The sequence below is a fragment of the Zalophus californianus genome, chromosome 16 (genome assembly GCF_009762305.2).
Source record: "Zalophus californianus isolate mZalCal1 chromosome 16, mZalCal1.pri.v2, whole genome shotgun sequence".
In the NCBI taxonomy this organism is placed as follows: domain Eukaryota; kingdom Metazoa; phylum Chordata; class Mammalia; order Carnivora; family Otariidae; genus Zalophus; species Zalophus californianus.
The window spans coordinates 34,094,404-34,117,379 of record NC_045610.1 but is presented as its reverse complement, the minus strand read 5'-3'; the positions used below and the strand labels follow the sequence as shown (position 1 = coordinate 34,117,379).

Here is a 22,976-nt window from a genome sequence, read left to right as displayed (position 1 = left end):
GCATCTGACAATATTTTTGCATTTGCTTTCTCTGCCTCTTGAACCATAAGCTCCTGTGGGTAGAAAACATGTATGATCATGTCTCTTACTCTACTCAGGCAATCACTTCGATTGTTGTTGGATACCACCAGGTCTACGGAGTCTGACACACCTGCCCCGGAAAGCTGGTCTCCCAACTGTGGAAACTGGAGCCCTTCACTAACCTCTCTGAGCCTCAATTCCAACAGCAAAATGGTTACTGTAAAGATCAAATGAGCTAATACATGTGAACTGCCTAACCAATGCCTTGTCTCTAGTAACTGAGGCAATGTACTGTGCCTTCAGCTGGGCTTCCTGGACATGAAATCTGAGATGGGGATTTGGGTGCCTGTGGTTTCACTGAAGGAGAGGTCTCAGGAAGGAGGGGAAGCAAGATAGGGCAGCAGGAGAAGATAAGCTGAAATCTATCTTCAGCCTGATCTCAAGGGGAGCTCTGGAGCATAAAGTGCACCACAGACTTGGATCCAACTTGAAATGGATCTGGTGCTTTGTAGACCGCCCCCACCCCCGCCAACCACCACCTAAGCCCTCCATCTCCAACAGTCATTGCTATGGGCCGGCCCCTCAAGGGCAAAGAAGACTGATCCTCTTCTCCATGGCCAGATAGCTCCCATTTGGCTGAGGACAATTCTCCAGAGAAGACGGCACCTGTGGGCTTGACAGCAGCCAACATTCACAGCAACTGTGCAAGAGAGATCTGGGCAGGGCACCAACAGTGCTCACTACACTATTATTATCATATTTATATCATCCCATGCCTAGATCTGTGCTTTTGATATGACAGGGACTCAATAAATGGTTATTACACTGAATTAAATTAAAGCCTCCAAATTATGGAGAGTATGCCAAACCAGCATGAGTTGCTCAAGCCTCATCCAGGGGTCCAAGAGCTTGGGAGGCAGCCCTCACATTTTTCCCCTTCACTGGCCCTCAAAACTACCTAGACGACACAAGGTTGTAGCATGTCCTTGAGTTCCTGGGCACACTGATTATGTCTGAAACTAACTTAACTGTGAATTTCCTTGCTTTACTTGTTTCAGAGATTTTTTTGGTGTTAATTACACCTATGCTTACATCCAAATATTTCATTGTGATGCAGATTATACTTGTAAGTGCATGAATTATTCTTCGAAGGCAGAAGGAATTAATGTTTCACCACTCACTGTGACATGTTTCCAAGCACATAAGTGACAGCTGTGTTTTTAAATGATGCACTTTCTCTTTTCCTTGACATGTAAGGACCGAGATTTAAAGAGACAGAAGATGTAAAGGCATTGCCTTCTGGAACTACTGATGTCATGCCTGGATTTCCATCTCCAGCAGCAAACACATGAATAAGTAATGCGCTCTGGTCCCAGTACCTGCTCAGATTAGATTGTATCAGCAGCCTTACACTCTGAAACACCATTAAAACAAATCCCCAGACACCCAGAGGGGGGAGGCAAGAGGAGGGGGAGCTGGGTTGGTCATCGATAGGAGTAGAGGGAAAGCATTTTATAAATCGTGAGGTGCTTTATAAAGGTCAGTTATTAGTATTAATTCTTTTACCATCAAACTTATGTTCAGTGCTCTCCAAATCCCCTAACCCCACATTTCCTACTGATTTAATCAGCCCCTGGAAGAGATTTCGCTTCTGTACCAGGGGCTGGGGACAAATGAAAGAGGACCCAACCAGGTTGAGTGACCAGCTCTTTTCTTACACTTTCATCTGATACTCTCTCTATTGGTAGGGATCAAATTGAATTGAGAAGATAAGTCCCAGCAGGAGCTAGGAGAGCCTTAATAGTGAGTGGCCTCTAGGTATCCTATGGAAAGGGAACGGGGATTCCAGACACAATCATCACTATCATGACGTCAAGTAGATTAATGCCCAACAACCAGGTGATGAGTCTGGGAAGCAAGGAGGCCTACCGCTCTGATTCACCAGATTTCATTTTAGTTCTGTCAGGACCATAAGGTATTTGAGAAAGGAAAAAAAAGGAAGAAACAATACCCACTATTTGGCATAGATAATCCACAAAATAATTAATTAATCCCTCAATTACATATACATGTAAATCCATAGTAATGGGAAAAATGAGGCGGGGGGGATAGGGGGGCAGACTCCAGAAGGGCAAACGGTTGAGCTCTAGAATAGGGGATTGCAAACTATTGGTCAAATCTAGCCCTTTGTCTGTTTTTGTAAATACAGTTTTATTGGAACACGATAATACCCATTCATTTATGTATTCTCTATGACTGCTTTTAGTCTACAACAGCAGGGTTGAGTAGGTGAGACAGAGACCATCTTGGCTCACAAGGCCAAAAGTATATTCACTATCTGGCCCTTTACAGAAAATGTTTGCTGAATCCTTGCTCTATAGTCAGACTCCTTGGGATTAAATACTTGCTCTATCACTTATCAGTTATGTTATCTTAAGTAAGTTCTTCAGTCTCATCATGAGGAAACTAACACTACCTACTGCACAGGGTTGACATGAAGGTTGAATGAGTTAAAATATTCAAGGCACCTAGAACAGTGTCTAGAATATGTCAGTGAATCAGTAACTTAGCCATTATTATTATAAATAGCAAGATCAAACTTCCTCCTTCTCCCCATATATGTCATTGGCTCTTCTGCCAAAAGGACCACCTGGACACCTTGCTGCCCTTTCTCATGCATAAATTTGGGATGTCTTTCAGACCCAACTTACCATGAATGCAGGCAGATTGCCCTCTCGGTATACCATAACAACCAGAGAGGAAATCACTTTCTTTTCCTTTCCTCACTTTATTTCCATAAGAGGACTCCAGTCCAAAGCCGATGCAGAGATTTGAAACCCCCTTCCTCTGTCTGCTACTAAAATATTCAATCACCAGTCTAACAACTGCTAAAATAACAGTTTGCTTTCCCAACTTAACAGTGCCTCTTCACCTTTAAAATCAGTCAGGGGCTCCAAAGATACTGTATAATCGAGGGACTATGGCTAAAAACACCAACCCTGAATTCCTGAGAGAGTTTATTAGTGTGTACCGATTAGCTGTTCAAGATGCACAGAGGGCCCAGCCTGTGTAAAGTCCAAGAGCAAGGGAGGAGGTAAACTTAGTACCAGTCGTGAATAACCTAGCTCCTTGAAAAACACAGATGGATGAGGAGATGACTCCTTTCTCTTTTTCCCTCCCTCCCTTCTCCCCCTCCGCCTTTCCCTCCTCCCCCCTACCTCCTCCTCCCTCTTCTCCTCCCTCTCTCTCCTGCTGGCAGTGTTCAGTAATAAAAAGATCAGTGTTGTGTGTAAAAAAAAATTACACAGATACACATATGTGCAAGGTACTGCCCTGGGGACCACAGAATAAAACCCTGAGGTATAATTCCTGTCCTAGGCAATTAATAATACCCTTGGGAAGACACGACAAGCCCATGAAAACTTAAATAGCAATTAATGAGTTCAGCGACAGTACAAGACAACAATAGAAAAGATACTGCTATGTAATAAGTGATTAGTTGCTAAAGGCTTTCTTTAGATAGTGAACATTATAGAAATTTCAAAAGAGAGTAAGATCCACATGACATGTGAATTTGTTAACCAAAACAGAAGAGAATGGCCCTCCTACTTCCTCCTACTGAAGGAAGATGAAATGCCAAAGTTAAATATGTATTTACATTTCAAGTGAGTAATTTAAGGTGTTTAGTTTAAAATGAACATTAATTAACTAGCTTCCCTGGCTAACCGTGTGTGTTCACCAGCCACCAAACACTGTTGTCTAACTTCCGTTGTAATGTTTTTGGACCAATGTAGGTTGGACCCAGAGAGGCAGATAAATCAGGGTGCACTCTATGGAGGAGCTTTGAGAAGAAGACAGCTCTCACAGCCACAGTGGGATGGAATAAGGTCCTGAACAGTGTCAAAGGACCCAAAAGCTGAGGGAACAGAGCGGGATTCAGGGAGCAGCCTCCCCAGAATCAGCACGAAAGAACACGTGTGGCTGAATTCTAGAATGCTCTAGAAAGACCAAGCTGAAACCTTGTGAGTAAGGCTCCTGAATGAAGATTCTCTGCCACATTTACCAGTTCCCTGTAGGCAGCCTTATTTCCCAGTGTGGGAAAGGAGTTTATTCCCAGATGTGTCACCAGATTCAAGTTTAACCACACACCCAGATTTCTATTTCTTTTGGACCACTGGAAGTTCTAATTTGGGTGCTTCAGTGATCTATCTGTTCACATAAACTCCACAGTACAGTGGTGCAGAATGTGTTTCCCAAACCAAACTGTCTGTGCTCCAGGCCCAGCTCTGCCACTTTAATCTGGAGCGTGGTAAGCACCACGCCTTCCCCAATGGGAAGGACAATACTACTGAACTCACAAGGTGTCACTAGGACCAAGTGAGGCCATACATGTGAGGGTTTTTTTAAAACCATCCTTGGTACAGAGCACCTAGCAAGTATAAGCTGCCCTACCCTTATCACTGTCTTCCTCTGTTACTTAACCTGACAGCTGCAGGGGCAGCCCTGCCTCTTTCTCTGGGACTAACACAGGCCTACAAAGGGGATATATCAAGTCAGAGTTTATTTGGTAGTCCTCTTTCTGGGCCGTGTGTATCTTACTCCAACCCTGATTCCACCCAGAGGAGCTAATTTTAGTAACTTGATTCTAACTTTCTGCTTCCACCTATCAGATCCTGGTTTCAAAGTACCCCATTTCCTCTGGTGGGTGCCCTTTGTGTTGACCCATGTCCATCACGCTCAGACCTGGACCCCGTCTTTGCATCCCAGCCCTTCCTGTGGCTGGGTCCCTCCAAGGCAGTGCTCTGCCCCCTCCTGGGATCTTGTCTGCGGCAGGACTGCTTGGGGGACGACTGCGTGCCTACCTGGATATCCTCCACTGTCCTGGCGAAACCTTCCCCCATCACCTCCGATGCCCCCAAGAATCTGACTGGTCGCTCCATCTTTGCATCTGTGGTTCAGCATCTAATCTACTCCAGTATGGTTAGTTTTTCCTATGGCAGATGACCTGAAAAGGCTGGGTCATCAAGTGTTCCGCAGACATTATGGCAAAGTCACTGAGTGTCTTCCAAGCGGTCTCAAAGGATTCACTTTCTCTCCATCATCTCTTTTTCAGTTGGTTTGGTGAAATGAGAAGACAAGGAAGACATTCAGAGCTCCTCTCAATTCTACTATTATGGGCAAGACTATTCATCGGCATTGAGACAGGAAGCAGACACAAGTGCTGTGGGATGTTATCTCCAAAAATACGAGTGCTGCTTAGCACGCAAACGAAAGCCTGACCCAGAGCGTGCACACAGAACAAAGTTGCTGAGTAACTCTTAGCTAAATCACTCTGTAGGCCTTAGGTATGTGAAGCCATGAACCCAATCCCCAATTCTCACTAGAAAGAGGCCTTCATGGAAAATGAAAAAGAATTGCAGCCTCTTGGTAGACATCCTCCAGCAATCACAAAAAGGGGGAAAATTTGAGGACGTTCCTGGCTACCTTACACACACACACACACACACACACACACACACACACACACACACACACACACACACACACACACACACACACACACACACACACACACACACGACATCCGGGCAAAATAAAATGCCGGGTATTAACTTGCAATCACTGTTAAGACACTAGGTCTACCACCTCTGGCAGCTCAGAACACAGAGAACAAGCTGTGTTGCAGAAAAAAAGACTGTCTCCCCAGCAACACTCTTGCCCCTGCCACACACCTGCGCTGCCCTCTCATCCACTGGCCTCCAGGAGCCTGTAGGCGAAAAGCTGGTCATTGGAGCCTTGACCTTCTCACTCCTCCCTGACCTCTGGTCCATATCCCAGGACACAGTGATTACTAGCCTAGTACTGGGATCAGCAAGCCAACATCTCTTCCACAAATACACTTCTTACTGCCTTTTATTCTGTAGCAAATATCACTTTATGCACCCCTCAATCAGAACTACCCCACTAGCTGTTAGTGTGGCTTGGACAGGGAGAAGAGTAAGAAAAAGTTAAAAAACCAGACAAACGCACTGCAAAGCCAAATTTGTATAAAGAACCCACAGATGCTAGGGACATCCACAGATGACAGAGTAAGGCGAGGGAGGCAGAACTCAGCCACTGAGCTGAATATTTCACCGCAATATTTTTTTAAAAAGTTAATGCAAAAAATCCATTGTGAATAGGATATCCAAATTTTAAATAAGAACGGAATTCAACAGTGCCGTGAGGAACCATCTTTGTAACCTAAGACAAAAGGAAAAATCAGTAATGCTGATCCTGTCTTTATTAAAAATTTGGATTATTTCATCCATCGTGGGTTTTTTCCCCTGCATCAATTTTGATTTCTTAAAAATATTTTATCAAGGTATGACTTACCTTGATTTCGGAGGTTTTTGGTACCTCTCTCCTTCAATTTTTACCCCAGGCAAGTGCCTCATTTAGCTTACCCTCATCCCTGCCCTTCTCCAGGTTATTGAGAATCCTCATATCACTAGGAAAAGCAAGGGTACTGGCTTCTGATATAGCCTTCTGGAATACTGCTACCCACTTTGTTAAAAAATTAAAATTAAAAGGAAAAAAAAAACCAGAAAAACAAGCAAATAAACAAAACAAAAACAGAGGCCCCAGAATGAGTACAGTGGAATGGAGGGCAGTTCTTACTGAAGCCTTATTGGACAGGTTAAACATTCTTCTTGGGTTCAAATGCCATGGATTTTATTCAAGGGCAATCATTAGTGGAAAGCCCCAAATGTAACATTAATTTATCCATTTCTGTTGCATGATGGGTCCTGTTTCGCAAAGTCCTTTTTAATAGGTAATTTGGTCTTCACAACATCAAAGACATTATTTCTCACCCCTGACCAAGCCCTGAGTATTGAAAAATGTTCTTTAATGGATTTATTAATCCATTATCAATACATTCTGTCCACCATCTTAATAGGCTAAGACGCCTATAGCTGCCAATCTCATCTTCTGATCGGTGGGAGACAGCCCGTGATGGCGAGCCTGAGCGGACACCATCGTGACCAAAGGCAGAAATCCCTGACCTTCGAGTTAGCCTGTTTGGTTGGCTTCATCATGAATGTCAAATTTCAAAATTTGGGTTATGATGAACTATTAATTAAAAGAAATGACATAAAAATGGTACATATGCTATGTTTTCACCTAGGTATAGAGAAAGATAATAAATATATAAAAAGAAAAGTAGTAGGGTATACTAGTAATAGGATTACAGATAATTTGTTTAAAAATCATGTGGTGTTTCCATTTAAAACTTGAAAAAGAATCCAGGTCTCATTACCAAATTCCTGGTCTTGTTGGGGCCTGCAGATCCCCCAGGTAGAACCACTGTTATACTGAAAACAAATCAGCGATGGGGGAAAGACGGAAAGAGAACTGGTAGAATAATAAATTTCTGAGCAAATATTCAGGAATAGAAGGCTCGTGAATATACGGTAAGCAGGCCAAAGGGTTAAAGGCCATTGACTGAAGCTTGATACATTTCCTTAAGAAAATGACATTTTCAGATACTTTTCAAGATTATCTGCTAGACTGTAAGCTCCCTGAGTCCATCCATGTGTCCCAGTATCCAGCAGAGTGCCTTCCCAGGACAGAACCAATAAATATTTAATGAATAAATGAATGAGGGAGTATTTCATTGCCACTGTTTTCACATACGAATGCACTTCAAGAGGCATCAGGATTGGAGAAGTGAGCCTTTAAGACAGATACAGGCCTGCCATGGAAGCACAGCCTTGGGCCCCTTTTGTAAAAAGGCATCTTGTCTAGAACAATCATTAAGAGACAGTATGGTGTACCTCTATTTATTTATACCTACTGGCTAACAAACCAATGACCTGTCCACAGATCCTTCCTCTTGCATTTGTCCCTGCTGGACTCTCCGGTCTCTTGTTTGAGCCAGTATCCCACCCTGTCACACCTCTTAATTTCTTCCCTTTGACTTCATGGCTCCTTCCTGTACTTCCTGGCTCTCCAACACCCTACCTTACCTTCTCTAGGCCTGCATTTACCTCCTCTCTTTCACCACACACCCTACTGCACATACAATTCGGTCCCCTTGGACAGCCTCTTATACACATTCTTGTCGATCCTCACAACAATCCTATGAAGCTGGCCAAGTAAGAGTCATCACTGGTCCCATTCTATGTACGGCAAAACTGAGGGTCAGAGAAGTTAAGTGCATTGGCCCCAGATCTCAGTAAGTGACATATCCAGGATTCAGAACCAGGTCAAGCCCTTTACCACTACCTTCAGATGAGTACAGGATTCTGTTATATCACCAAGGACCTCAGCCTTGTACATAACATGTAGTCGATCGGAGCCTGACATTAGAAATGACATAACAAGTCATACAGGAAGGTTCAGAAGATCCTGGAGAAGACAGTATCCTTCTCTGCCTATGGAATAAAATAGTCATTCTTTAGCATGATCTACAAGATTCTCATAACTTGGATTGTCTGACTTTCCATCTCCTTCTCCACCACGCCCCATGATTCACACAGTGCCCCAGTCTTGCTGACCTTGCAGGATCCCTCACTTCTCTCCTGCCCTGCTCACCTGACAAACTCCTATTCATCCTTCTAGAGCCTGCTTAAGCAAGACACATGAAACTTTCTGGGTGAGGTCTGCTCTCCTCTGTGCCCACAAGACTGTTACTCAAGTAGCTTCCCACAGCTCTTGGGATGAAGTCTGGACTTTTCATTCTACATGGCTTTCCAAGGCCCTCTGTGATCTGCCTCTTACTTACATCTTCAGCCTTATCTCTTCCTGCATTTACCATGCTCTCATGCTGTTCCCTATCCATACTAAACCACCTTCAGTTTTCACATAAACATCAATGGTTCTCTCTTCTGCAAGCTCCTGCACATGCAGCCCCTCTGCCTTTTCTTCCCCTTTGTTGGGAGAATTCCAACTCAATATTCAGTTCGTTTCAGCTGAGAGGTCACCCCCTCCAGGAAGCCCTCTAGAGTCAGGATTGGTGACACTCTTCCTTGCATCGTGGCACCTCCTCACCATGGTAAGTACTTTGTGACTGACTCTCCCAATATCACCCCTGATTTTTTCTTCCTTGATACATTCCCTGTCTGCCCCAGGAGAGAGCCCATGACCAGATTTTCCTTGATGTTCCTTACTGGAGATGCCTCTCTATCTTTATAATCATCACTAAAAGATTTTGGGGTGAATACTGTGGTGGAAAGAATGCTGAACTAGGTGCTGGCTCAGTCTCAGGTCCCATCCATCCATCCATCCATCCATCCATCCAATGGCTATTTATAGAGTACTTCCTATCTATGTTCTCAGCACTATTCCAGGCAATGAAGAGAAAAGGCAAAGCCCCTGCCCTCATAAAATTTTCATTCCAATGAGGAAGTCAGATCAAAACAAAAAAGATAAACACACAATGTAACGTTAGTGATACGTGCTGTGAGCAAAAACATGGCTACGATACTGCCCACGCTAACCTGGACAGACCCATTAAATCTCTCTGAAACTCAATGTCATCATTTATAAAATGGTGTGAATAATATTTGCTCTAAATAACTAGCAGGGTTCCTTTGAGGTTCAGGTACGCAGAAATATGGATGCAGTTTTTGAAAACATCCCAAGTATATGCTATTATAATTATTAATTTTGATGTAATGTGGTCTCTATTTACTCTCTCCACAGCCTATACATGAATAAAAAGGAAATCCATCAGTCATTTAGATATTTGAAAATGAACAAATGTCTGGCTGACGGCTGCAGCCTTCATCTGAATGTTTAGTTAATGTACCTGCATGGTTGGAAAAGTCATGTGCTTGCTGTTGTGCACTTGAAGGCATCAACCTCTAGAATTATTATTTTCCCCCATACTATTGAGATAATGGTAATTTTCCTGTCTAAATGTAAATTTAAAATGGGCATTTTCATGCTCGTCTGGGAAAACAAGCTAAACGGGACTGTCCATCTCACATAAATGTTATTTATACTTCTGTGTAGCTCATTTTTATTTAGGACATATGTACATGCCAGCAATGTGTGGGAGAACATTAAATCATTCCCCATGAAACTCAGGAGCCAAATTTAATTTTGCAACTGTTTGCAAAATTTTTAAAAAATGGCAACGTGTTTTTTTTTTTTTTTACAAGCTTTAAAAGGGAGAGCACATGAGAATAAACTAAACCATGCTTCTTCTATATTGCATTTGCTAAAGAAGAACCTGACATCCACCATTTTGAAAGGTGCATAGGAGTGTGGTAAAGATATGGCAAATGGGGGTAAGCACTTGAGGCTTCTTTATTTTACTTATGTACTGTTTGTTTGCAACCGGACAATGCAGCATGAACACATCCTCACGGCAATTCCGACAGCACCTATTAAGCTCAGGTACCTCTCTTCTCCTTACCTCTGCCGTCATACCCTCACTCCACCTATAAGGTAATCACCGTTCCCAGTTTCAGGCGTATCCTTGTAGACTTTTTAATACGTATTTACAAACATATATACATATGTCTACATGTAGAGCTGCACTACGCCTATTGTAGAACAAGTTTGTTTCACCTATGTTCTGGAGATCCCACCAGGTAGGCACAGAGAGGTCCACCATGGACTTCTGCACAGTTGCCTGCTATTGTACAATGTGGTTCCACCACATGGTGGAATCTTAGCTTATCAGAATTTATCTCATTCCCATGGATGGATATTTGGGCTATTCGCAGTGTCTTTATGGTCAAATGATACAACAACTGAGTATCTTGGATATGCTTCCTAAAGCACACTTGTGCATACCACTCCTGGGTGTTCAATGAGAGGTGTAACTGTGGCTTCAGGGACATTCATTTTTTTCTTCATTTAAATTTTAACAGACACCGCAGACTTGCTCTCCAATAATGGAATAACCATTTACACTCTCACCAACTAGATCCACTCTAGTTAGAGGGCATCACTATGCTATTCAGGGAGGAAGCAGGTGGGGAAGGAGAAGCTGGTGCCCTCCAGTTCTCTGGGAATTACATACAAACTTTCAGCAGGTAAATCCTGAAGGAGGGAAGGGGTTCAGCCAGGCAATAAAAGGCAATCCTCCTTTTTTTATTATGCGAAAGTTAATTCCTCCAGCACGCTTCTTTGCCCTTTTATTCCACTTTCAGCTGCCCTTAGATCTCTGATACTGGATATCCTGTGGCTTTATATTCCCCTGGGATATGACACTAATGAAACAGTCCATTGGAATTAACATAACAGCAACTATCATTTATTAAGTGACACACACTTCACATGCACTATGTCAGTTAATCCTCGAAATAGTTCAGGTGGATAGGTACCTTTTTGATCCACGGTTCACAGACGAGGATATAGTCAAAGAGGTTGCGTGTACCTACCCAAGTTCACAACATGAAGCACAGGGTGCAGAAATCTGGACCCAGGCGGGGTTGGTTCCAATGTGGGCTCTGAGACTGTGAGCCACCAAGCTCCAATGCAAACAATCACTCCCTCCTAAGGCTCTATCTCTGCCTCCCTTATGTCAGGCGCTGCCTTCTGTCTTGTATTAGTTATTTGTGAATAGTATTTACCTTATCTTTTCGACTATTAGCTTCTTGAATGAAAGATGCATGGCTGAGTCACCTCTGTCTCCGCCAACATTTCAAAAAACACAGTAGGAACTTAATAAATACACTTTAAATGAAAGACGTACCATTCAATATCATAACATTTCTTCCCATACCATCCCATATCACTGAATGCCCCCCCTCCTCGCCCCTCCCCACCCCCCGTGCTGAATCTGACCATGGCCTTCACGGGTCACCTACTGTGGATCTGTCGAGGGCCGATTCCCACATTGGAACCCCTAGACCTGGATCTCTTCTAACACCATCTCTGTCATTAGGAACCATTTGCATTATGGTCCATTTCCCTAGGACTCCACCGATGTAGGGTCTAATGCCTTAATTTGAGTTAATTCATCTGATGCCTTAATTAGAATTTATTTGCCTTAGGGCACCTGGGTGGCTCAGTTGGTTAAGCATCTGACTCTTGGTTTTGGCTCAGGTCATGATCTCAGGGTCATGAGATAGAGCCCTGTGTCAGGCTCTGTGCTCGGTGGGGAGTGTGCTGGGGAGTCTCTCCTCCTCTCCTTCTGCCTCTCCTTCCCCCTACTCCCCCACCCCTGCACATGCGCGCACACACATTCTCTCTCTCTCTCATAAACAAGTAAATCTTTTATTAAAAATATTTTATTTGCCTTAATTTATCAATTGCAGCTTTTTGTAGCTTGCTGCTCCCCATCTCTATGCTCTGCTGTCCATCTTTCATGCCAAGTCCTCTTGCTCTAGCGTTTATCCCCAATTTCCAATCTTTTGGGTGATGCTTTCATTTTGCCTTCCAAGTCAGCTGCCGAATGGAAGCTTGACTGGACTGTCTGGCTTCCAGGCCAGCTCTACCACTGGACACTCTCTCTTCAATCACTTGCCATTCCATGCTCTGCTATCCAAGGGAGAATAACACCCTACCCCGTGATGAATGCAAGCCCCCCACATTTCAGCTTAGATCCAGAATCCTGGGCTTTATTCATGCGGATGGAAATGCAGCCAATAGGCAATAACAAACAAGGACCATCAGTGCTCTGTGGAAGGAAGCAGCCCTCATGTCAATGAGACTAGACTGCCACTTCCCCCTCTGCCTCTCTCCAGCCTACTCATCCCAAAAGCCATCGTCAAGTTCCTCCTCCGTGTGGCCTTTCCCAATTTTCCCCAACAATTATTGAGACCCTCACTGGACATTTGATATCCATTTTCCAAACTAATATTTAATCATATATGGTCTCATTTTGTTTCATGTGATTTGCATTGTTTTAATAGACCAAAAGCTTCTTGAAACAGGGACAATATTGCCATATTTTCTGTAATCATCATCATCAATATAGCAAATATTTATTTAACACTATGTGCAGAAATGCTTTACATGAATTAACTCATTTAATCTTTATAAGAACGTTAAAAGATGGGTACTATTATCATCCCCACTTAGCAGATGAGAATATTGAGGCATAGAGAGACTAAAAGTAACTTGCTCAAGGTCACATGGATATCAATGTGGTAAAGCAAGTGTTCAAGTCTGGGCAGTCTGCTTCTAGAGTAGTCTATGAGCTTAACCACTGACACCCCTTCCTCCATGAAATCCCATCATAGCACGGAAAACAGATGAGCACAGAGATATTACACAATAAATACCCACTGGCTACCTGGTATACAATCTGATACGAGTTGTCCTTTTGGTGTCCTTAAGTCCACTCTACAATCATTTTGAGACTCAACTGCACATTACTTAATTGGCCATTGTCCAATTGTGGAGTAAGGGCTTAGACTGGAACAGGATTTGCCCATAAGAGCTATGAAAGCTTTGGAGAAAGCAGACCCAGAGGAAGAGGCTGTCCAAACTGAGTTTGGCTGAAGAAGCACTGAGCATGACAACAAGAGGAGAGGATCCAGTTGAGGCAGACGATAAAGTGCAATAAAGCGCATTCTGGTTAAGAAAATGGGCTTTAGAGCAAGGCTACCTGAGCTGGAATCCCAGCGCAATGGGACACCTTTCTCGTGGAGCTACCCTAAAGGCATGGGAGCTAATTCTTGTCAAGTACTCAGCACGGTAATGGGATGAGTAGGTGCCCTGCGCGTGTTAACTGCTGTATTATTCCTAATAATTAGAATGGAGAACAATCTCTGGGATCTGGGTTCCTGACTTCTATATGGGACACAGCAAGGGAATGAGGCACAGTGAATATTCAGAATTCAGCATTTTTTTTTCTGGGGCTCCGGCAACATGAATCCTTTGGGTTCTAGCGAACTTAGTCATAGGTCGTAGAACCAAATTTAGGGAGGGCACTGTACCCTAAGCCTAGAGATTCCAAGGTCCCTGTGTAATGCCTGTAGAAATTCAGGCACTAGGTGCAGGGAGAGGGGCCCCAAGTCAGGACCGAGCCAACATACGAGATTTGGTGCCACGCGGAGGTGAAATCTCATGGTTCAGCTGAGGTGCAGGACTGGAGCAAGACAGCAGCAAGCATACCCTGGAGCAGAACCCAATATATATGGGGTGGAACGGCCTCCATCAGCCCTTCCTCTGCTCAGGAAGAGCCCCGAGAACCATGGGCAGGCTGAGCTTGCACCAAGGATCACGTGACACTGAAGGTAAGGAAAAGCTGGGAGTGAGTCTGGACCTCTGTTCCATGTTGCATGGGGCTGCCTCACAGCCCTGTCCAGGCCTCACCCTGTTGGGGAGCCAGCAGTCTGGTGCTGTGCCCTTTGCTGAAGGCAGGTGCACAGCAGGTGACTGACCCCGGGGAGCGCAAACCAAGCTGACGGTGGGCACAGCCCATGGTGCAAAGCTCAATTGCAAGCCTCGCAGCCTCAGGGGCCCCAGCGGTGGGGCCCACATCCTCCGGGCAGGGAGCGTCGATTCACACAGCACGAGAGCCATAACATAGCAGGAGACCCACAGAAGGCTTTTAAATGTCTATTTTTTAAAGTGGTTAGCAAAGCAGGGGAGAAACTGTCAGAGATCCAAAATGAAGAGTTTAATTCAGAGTCAGCAAAGAAGTGAAAGGAAGCAGAAAGAGAAGACAGTGAAAGAAGAAGCTTCAGGATTTTGGAAGAGGAATGCAAAGGCCGGTAACAAGGGGAAAAAGTAACAGCCACATTTCAGAAATGGCTCAAATCGACATTTGGGAAGACTGTTTTCCATTCTGCAAACACCCTTTGCAGGCAGGTTATTTGCTCTGCCGGGAAAGCCCCCTCCTCCATGCATCTGACAAATTTCTATGTGTTCTTAACTCTGGCTCAGGGTTCATCTTTAGACAAAGCCACACTCTCTTTCGGTCTCTGTTTTCACCGTTTGTATTGGTGTATTTCAAAGTCTAATACAATAGATTATGAGCTCCGTGCACCACAACCACCCACAGTCTCCTGGAGGCCGTTTATCTTTCTATCCCCAAGACCCTGAAGACTTAGTACAGTTACTAGCACACAGTAGGTGCTCAATTGATAATCATTGAAGAAACACGTGGATAAAGAATGAATAAAATACAAATAGGAAGGAAGGAAGGAAAGAAGGAAGGAAGGTAGGTAGGTGGTAGGGAGTAAGGAAAGATCTTTTAGGGCTGTAAGTGCAGAATGCGCAGAGGGCAGGCAGGAAGTGAGTCCACAAATGTATCTTAGCATGTCCTAAGAGTCATGTGGACCGTGCTAAGTATTTAGCTCACTGGCGAAGTAGCATAATCAAAGGTTATAAAGCAGGATGATGTTTGAAAAGCTATCTCCAATGCCCTCTTCACCCTACACGTTATTAATCTCATTTATTTGCTCCCTACTTCAAATTAATGTACTTGTGCCCAGAGATTTGGCATCTATAGCCTCATTCAAAACCAGCAGACCTCAACTTCTCCAAGAAATATTCTTAAAATGACCTCCTATCCAACTCTTTGTTATCTCAGTAATTTTTTCTTAACATATCATTCCAACCCTGCACCCTTTTATTTGTCCCTCGGGGTGACAGCTCTCCATAGGAGTTATGAGTTTATTCTTTAGGGCCAAACAAACTTGGGTTCAAATCATAGCTTGGCTATTTGCTAGCTTTCTAACTCCAGCGAAATTACCTAATTTCTCTGAGCCTTAGTCTGTTCAGCTATAGCGGGGTGATGAATGATGCCTCTCAACATGGTTTTTGTAAGAACTGAAGGCTATTTAAGGTTTAGATATATACTGAGCAATCAATAGCAGCTAGTAATATCGGTGTTGCCAGTATTAGTTAAAAATTGTGGTCATAGTAGGTTTGTTGGTTCTTGTGCCCTGCTATATACTCCCTGGTGGGGGACACTGTCTTCTCTTTCTTAAGTTATTATTTCCTTTTCTTACCACTCCCCCAACTCTACATCACCCTCTCCCCTTCGAGGCGTCTTGCAATTCTCTGTGACTCAATGCACAGTGCCTGCTATGCATGATGGTTCCCCTTTGCCCCTGTGCCCTAGCTTCATGAACGCCACTGTTATCCACCCGGTTCACAAGCCAGAAACCTGGGTCTCGTTCTGACCCACCATTCTCCCTCACCCCTCACCATATGCAATTTACTAGGCTCTGTTGGCGCAAATCCTAAACAGTTCCTGGTTCTCTCCCTTGCCCTTCATATCCACCGCCACCTTCAGCTGGTGACCTCTATCTCCAACTCCGATTGCCACCAGGGTCTCCTGACTGCCCCTCTCAGGGTGACCTGTCTCCCTTACCTCTGTTGGCTGCCAGTCAACTCTCTACTCTGCAGCCAGAGAGGTCGTCTTAAAACTCAGATGTGATCATGCGACCCTCCCGTGGCTTCCCATTGCTCTTAGGGTAAATGCACAACTTGTTAACTTGGTTGTTCTAGAATCAGACTTATCACCTATGTTGGAACCACACTGGTTTATATCAGGGTCCCTCTTTGCATGGGTTGTCATCTTTTCCTCCAACAAGCTCTCCAAAGAAACAAGCTTTGCACAACACTGCCTCAAAAACAAAGGTAAGCCCTGACTCTGGACTAGGAAGGTCTCTTTTTGGTTGACGATATTGTAAGTAACTGATACAAAACACTGTGTGAAGACAAGTCTCCAGAGAAAAGGGCCAAGCTTGGAAAGTACAAGACAAAGTGATAGATGGAGGAGCTGGGTGCCTAAAAGCACTTCATTTCACTTTTCTAAATGTATCCTGTCAAAGTGAAGGGAATAGACCCAGTAAGGCTTAAGTTAGTGGATGCACAATGAAGTAGAATATTTATCTTCCCGCTCTTGAGCTGTAGACCATCAGCATTAGAAAACACCATCAAGTCTGTCTCCCAACATGCCTGGGGCCCTCGGAGTGGGGAGGATTCTGATTTAATGAGCAAGGCATACCATCTGTCACCGGACTGCTGAGCAGTAACTCAGCAAACAGCAACTCCAGCCCCCAAGGAACAGAATGCTTGGGCACCATTTGGGAAAGATGTAGCCCTTGGCTCTGTGGTCAAGAGATCTTACACACCCTATCTACTCAACTTAGGAGTGATAAGTGAGATCTATGTGTCCTTGCTCACAGTCCAACCCAGCCTCAACATTTTCTGTGTGGATGCTTGATAAGCCATTACAGAGGGGAGGCACCTAGCTTAGAACAAGGTGTTAGAGGGTTGCATCCTTAACCCTTACACTTTCTGTCAAGAAGCTTCCAGTAAACAACACTACTGACCAAAGCATTTACCTTAGCATACAACTACGGGTGGAGGGAAAGAGGAAAACAGGGAGAGTATAATTCATGTATATTCCTTATGGAATATGATTTTAAAATTGAAATAATCTAGGAGAATACATTTTGTATCTAAATCGGTGAAAGCAATATGGGGCTTGCTCCTACCTCAATAGTAAAATAATTATGATCTTTAACCAAAGAGACCGGAAATTATGTATCCAAATGAGGGTTTTACCCTTTAGAAGCTGTCACCTTAGAAAGCTATGTAATTCTTTGTCTGCATTTCCGTGGCTCGTTTTACTTATTAAATTTTGAGGTTTAGGGGCGCCTGGGTGGCTCAGTCGTTAAGCATCTGCCTTCGGCTCAGGTCATGATCCCAGGGTTCTGGGATCGAGCTCCACATTGGGCTCCCTGCTCGGCGGGGAGTCTGCTTCTCCCTCTCCCACTCCCCCTGCTTGTGTTCCCTCTCTCGCTGTGTCTCTCTCTGTCAAATAAATAAAATATTAAAAAAAAAATTTTTTTTTGAGGTTTACTTCTCTGGGGGATTTCTTTCTCTTACACATGTGAAATCTCTAGCCCCTAACCTAGTGCTTGGTACATAAGCAGGCAGAGCAGCAAACACACGCCCCCAGGAGTCAAATGACCAGAAGTTCAAATCCTAGGTCTGTTAGCTAGCAATGTGAATTATGGTCCTTTGTTCTAAGCCTCAGTTTCCTCATCTGTAAAATGGGGATGATAATTGTCCATAACTCATGGAGTTTATATAATTATATGAAAATAAAGCAAATAAAATAATATCACCTTTAACACAGAGGACTAGTGTTGACTATTCTTATGATAGGCATTAATTAAAAAATAATTATTCCAATTATTTTATCTTTATACATGAATTGATGGGGCTCCTCTTCTGAAATCACTAGGACATCCTAATTCCCATTCTTCAAAACCACCTTAGTGTACATTTTTTTGTGGGATTTGATATGTAGAGACAACTGAAAATTGGTTAAATTTCACCCAGTGTCTATGAGCATCGCAACTGTTAGCTTGAAGTCTTACTCTCTTATTTTCTTTTGTAACCATAATAGCTTTCACAGTGCTTGGCACTTAGCTCCAATAAATGTTTATTTAACGAACGGAACATTTGTTGAATAAATCATGGAATGAATAAAGTAGGTGACCAAGCTGAATAATCACAAGCGATTACTCAGCTTGTTCACTCAACCTAGCTTCAGGACTCTGTTGGAACACTCTCAAAAAATGTGAATTGGATATGGGAAACAATCTTTCTAGCTCTCCTTCAGTGCTGCTGTGCAGGACATTTTCATGCTTTCTAATCTCCCCTCACCTTTTGAATACTTTTTTGATGTGTATTCATTTCTTATTGCTGCTGTAACAAATTACTACAACTATAGTGGCTTTAAACAACACAAATTTATTATCTTAATATTTCTGGATCTCAGAAATCTGATCTGGGTCAAGATCAAGGTGTCAACAGGCCTGTGTTCCTTCTTGAGGCCCCAGGGGAAAATCGATTTCCTTGCCTTTCCAACCACTGGAGACCTTTTGCATTGTGTAGCCTTCGATCCCCTAACTCCTCCTTCGAAGTATTTCACTTCAACCTCTGCTTCTATTACCACACCTTCTTTACCTGACTCTGTTCTTCCTGCCTCCCTCTTCTAAGGACACTTGTGATTACACTAGGCCTGCCTGGATAATCCAGGAAAATCTCCCTATCTCAATATCCTTAACTTCATCACATCTGCAAAGTCCCTTTTACCATGTATAGTAACACACACACAGATTTCCAAGACTAGGATGTGGGCATCTTTGGGGGGCCATTATTGAACCAATCCAACCAATCCACTTATTTGGAGTATTTCCTGCCTTTAGTGTTCAATCCTACCCAGGCAGAATCTTGAACTTTGCTTTTGATAAAACACAGGCATGTGACTGAAGCTGGCCACTCTCAGATGCCAGACTCTTCCGTTTTTGTTTTTTTTTTAAGATTTTTTTATTTATTTATTTGACAGAGAGGTAGAGAGCACAAGTAGGCAGAGCGGCAGGCCGAGGGAAAGGGAGAAGCAGGCTCTCTGCTGAGCAGGGAGCCCGATGTGGGGCTCGATCCCAGAACTCTGGGATCATGACCTGAGCCAAAGGCAGCCGCTTAACCGACTGAGCACCCAGGCGCCCCCAGACTCTTCCGTTCTGATGGTGGTGTTAGGAGGAAGGAGGTCTGGTGGGGCACCCATTTCCTGGTGAGGCTGATGGTGGAAGTGTCCAGCTTTCTGAGCACCAGTGGTGTCTAGTGACCCCTCCACATGGGTGACAGGATTTGGCTATCTCTGCCCAGCAGTGGTAAGAGCAGGAGTGTTTTCTAGAACAATCCCATAGTACATTCTTGCAAGTGTACCCTCCAATTCCAATTCTTCCACCACCATGGATTCTGTGAGCACCTCAAACACTTTCATGAACATCTTGTCTGCCTCTTAGAGTTTGGGTTTTTAAATCTAGTCCTCAACATTTTTTTTTAAATTAGAACATCAAATGATTTACATTCCATACAATAATTATAAAAAAACTTTGTCTGCTTACAGGAGTTTTAAAGAGGTTCTATTATTTAAAAGTAAGGACCCCAGTGGACATAGCCACCTGTCCTAGGTTATAAGAAGAGCCTGCAGAGGCTGATGGGAGTGGTCCTTGAAAATGGGAACAATGAAGAATATTTTGGGGTGCCCTTTAAGGGCCGAGTACTTAATGAAAAGGCTCTGTAGAAATGCAGTGCCATTGTTCAAACTATGGGTTGGTAAATTGCACCATCCTTTCTAATAGTGGGTGTGAGGAGGACAGAAAGAGAACACGCTACGTGCCTGGACTCTGAGACTGTGATTTTCACCCCCCCCCCCAAGGTAGACAGAATGCTCTTTGTGAGGGGACAGGAAGAGATTTTGATTATTAATGTTGGTCAGCATGGACGTACCCCTCAGTGTCTTTTAAAGCACTTTACCACCATTACTTATTTATATGAAATTAAATAGCCTTGGAATAGCCATTGGTTTAGAAAACAAAAGTACAACTGGCTCAAGACTGCTTCTCACTCCTGCCACCCTCATCCCTGCATTATCTACAGCACGCTCCCCTGGGCTCTTAGTTCACCCCTTTGCAGGACGGGGAATTTGATTTTTCAAAATAACGTTTTCCAACCGCTCTCTGCTTTGTGCCTTCTGACTCTGGCAGTTCGTAGCTGGGTGACTTGGGACAGTCATTTAACTTTTCTGAGCTTCCTTCCTCTACCAAACGCTGACATGACACCCCCAAGCAGGTTTGCGGACAAGACTGAGTAAGGGTGTGGGATGGTAGCTGAGCTCAAGCCCTGGATTGAGATGGATCAGAGCTCAAATCTTGAGTTTACACTTTATCAGCCAGATGCCCTTCAGCGAGTTAACCTGGGGGCCTAAGATCGTCTCAACAAAATGGAAGATGGGTAAGCACTCCCTTACAAGGTTAAGCAATTAAATGAAATCATAGACGGGGAGCTCCTTGTACCATGCCTGTCAGCTGCTAATATTGGAAACAGTGAAGAAGCTGGTCTGGAATGGGTGTTTGTAGTGAGCTAAGGAATTTTCACATGGAAGAATGAAATCAACTTCTTGTCTTCACACATCCCCAACCACCACCCTCCTTTAGTCTCCAGTGTTCCGAAATGCTCAGCAAACAGACATTTAAAAGACATTTAAAACTATTGACAGAGATCAGATCTGTGGTTGCCTGAGTTCAAGGATTGAACTCACAGAGGGAATGACTCCAAAGGCGTGCAAGAAAATGTGGAAATGTCTACTTACATGAGTCTTACTCATGGAAATACTCTGTAGCTTGATGGTGGTGGTGGTTACATAACGGCATTCTTTCCCTACACTCACCAAACAGTAGATTTAAAACGAGTGCATGTTATATATATTACACTTTGAGAAAGCTGATTTTAATGATCATATCCCAGGCACACTGGAACAGGGATTGGCAAGATTTTTTCAGTGTAGGGCCAGATAGTAAATATTTTAGGCTTTGCAGGTTATAGGCTCTGACACTCGGCTCTGCTGTTGTTATGCAGAAGCAATCATCAACAATAGATAATACATAAATGAATGGGTCGGCGTAGCTGGGTTTCAATACAGTTTTACTTATGGACTGAAATTTGGTTTTACATATTTTTCATGTATCATGAAATATTCTTTTGCTTTTTTCTAATTCACTTAAAAATGGAAAACATTCTTAGCTCCTGGCCTTCTAAAAACAGCCAGCAGGCTAGATTTGGTCTGGGGGTCCCTGTGCTTGCCAAGTCCTGCTCTAGAGTTCAAAAGAGCCTCTATTCTGAAATCTGCCTAAGGGGCTTCTCCGTGCAAAGGCCATGTCTAAGAGGGCTGGAAATCCAGCTCCTGGGAGTCCTGCAGGGGTAACTGCCAGAACCTCCTCCCTCTGTGGTTAGGCTAGGCCGCTGCTTCTTGCTTTCAATTTCTCCATCTGTCCTGGGAGGACGACCACCATCTCCCAGAGCCCAGCAAAACTCATTCAGCTAGCTATCTGGGAGAAAATGCTCTGTCCAAGTGCAGAAACCGATCAGGGCTGAGGTCATGTGTCTGGCTTGTCTCAATCATCTGGGGAAAAGGTTTGATTTTTCAGGTTGTCATTCCCAAAACTGCTTGTCTTTCCAGGTGATATTCTTATTTCTGAATGTGGTCTGAACCTTCACATTCCCTGAAGAGGAGAGTTATTTTTTTCAAAGAGCTGACAGCAGAACCGTACTCTCAGAAAGCTGGCTCCTTCCCCGCCAAGCTGCCATCCCCAGCACCAACCATCCCTTAGGGGAGGGTGGCTTCCCCTCCGAATGTTTGCCTGGGCTGGGCCAGGGCTACTCTCAGCTCCTCTGACAGCAAAGGAAGCTTTACAAATCCAAATCAGCACCAACTAAGAGTTCTTATTCGGTTTCTGACAGCAGTGGGTGCTTACGGAACCCACTTGGGGTGGTCAAGACTGCCAAGATGCCCACAAAAGTCAAGATAATTCTCTAGTTCAAAAGCCTCAAGGCTTAAAAAATGTTTTTGAATATTTCATATATAATTTAACTAATCTTTCATTGAAGAAGATGGATTACCCAGGCACCCAGTTTATTATTCTATCTGTTGGAAGCATTCAAAATCAATTGTTTGCATTAGGGGCTGCAAACTTTTTCTGTAAAGGGCCCAATAGCAAATATTCTAGGTGTTTCAGGCAACACTGTCTCTGTTGTAGCTCCTCAACTCTGTTGCTGTGGTATAAAAACAGCCATAGACGAACGAATGAATGAGAATGGCTGTGTTCCGAGAAAACTCTGTTTAGGATGCGAAGCGGCAAAGCCAGATTTGGCCCAGAGTGTGGCTGCTGAGCCCCATCCCAAGTGGTAGTATCTCTAAGAGGGACGAGGTGAGAAAAGGTAATAAAACTTAAATCCACAAACACTATTTGGAATATCTGCAAATAATCTTGTAATCAGCACTACAGATCGGGGAGAAAAACCCACCTAACCCACAGGTTGTGCTAGGAGTGAGAACAGAAAACGCAAGTTGACTAGATGCCTCTTGACCACGCTGAGTTTGCTGTCTGACAGAGGAAGAAAGACAGCTCAGTGATGAGCAGCACTGGAGGCAGGAAGAGCCAGTGGGGCATAGAGGACCAAAAGAGACCTTC

At 43.8% G+C, this 22,976-nt stretch overlaps 1 protein-coding gene across 3 annotated transcripts in view; it reads right to left on the bottom strand.

Moving 5' to 3' along the window:
- The window catches only part of CA10 (carbonic anhydrase 10), a 540,464-nt gene that overhangs the window by 498,070 nt on the left and 19,418 nt on the right, over positions 1–22,976 (bottom strand). The gene's annotated exons all lie outside the window — the stretch shown is intronic.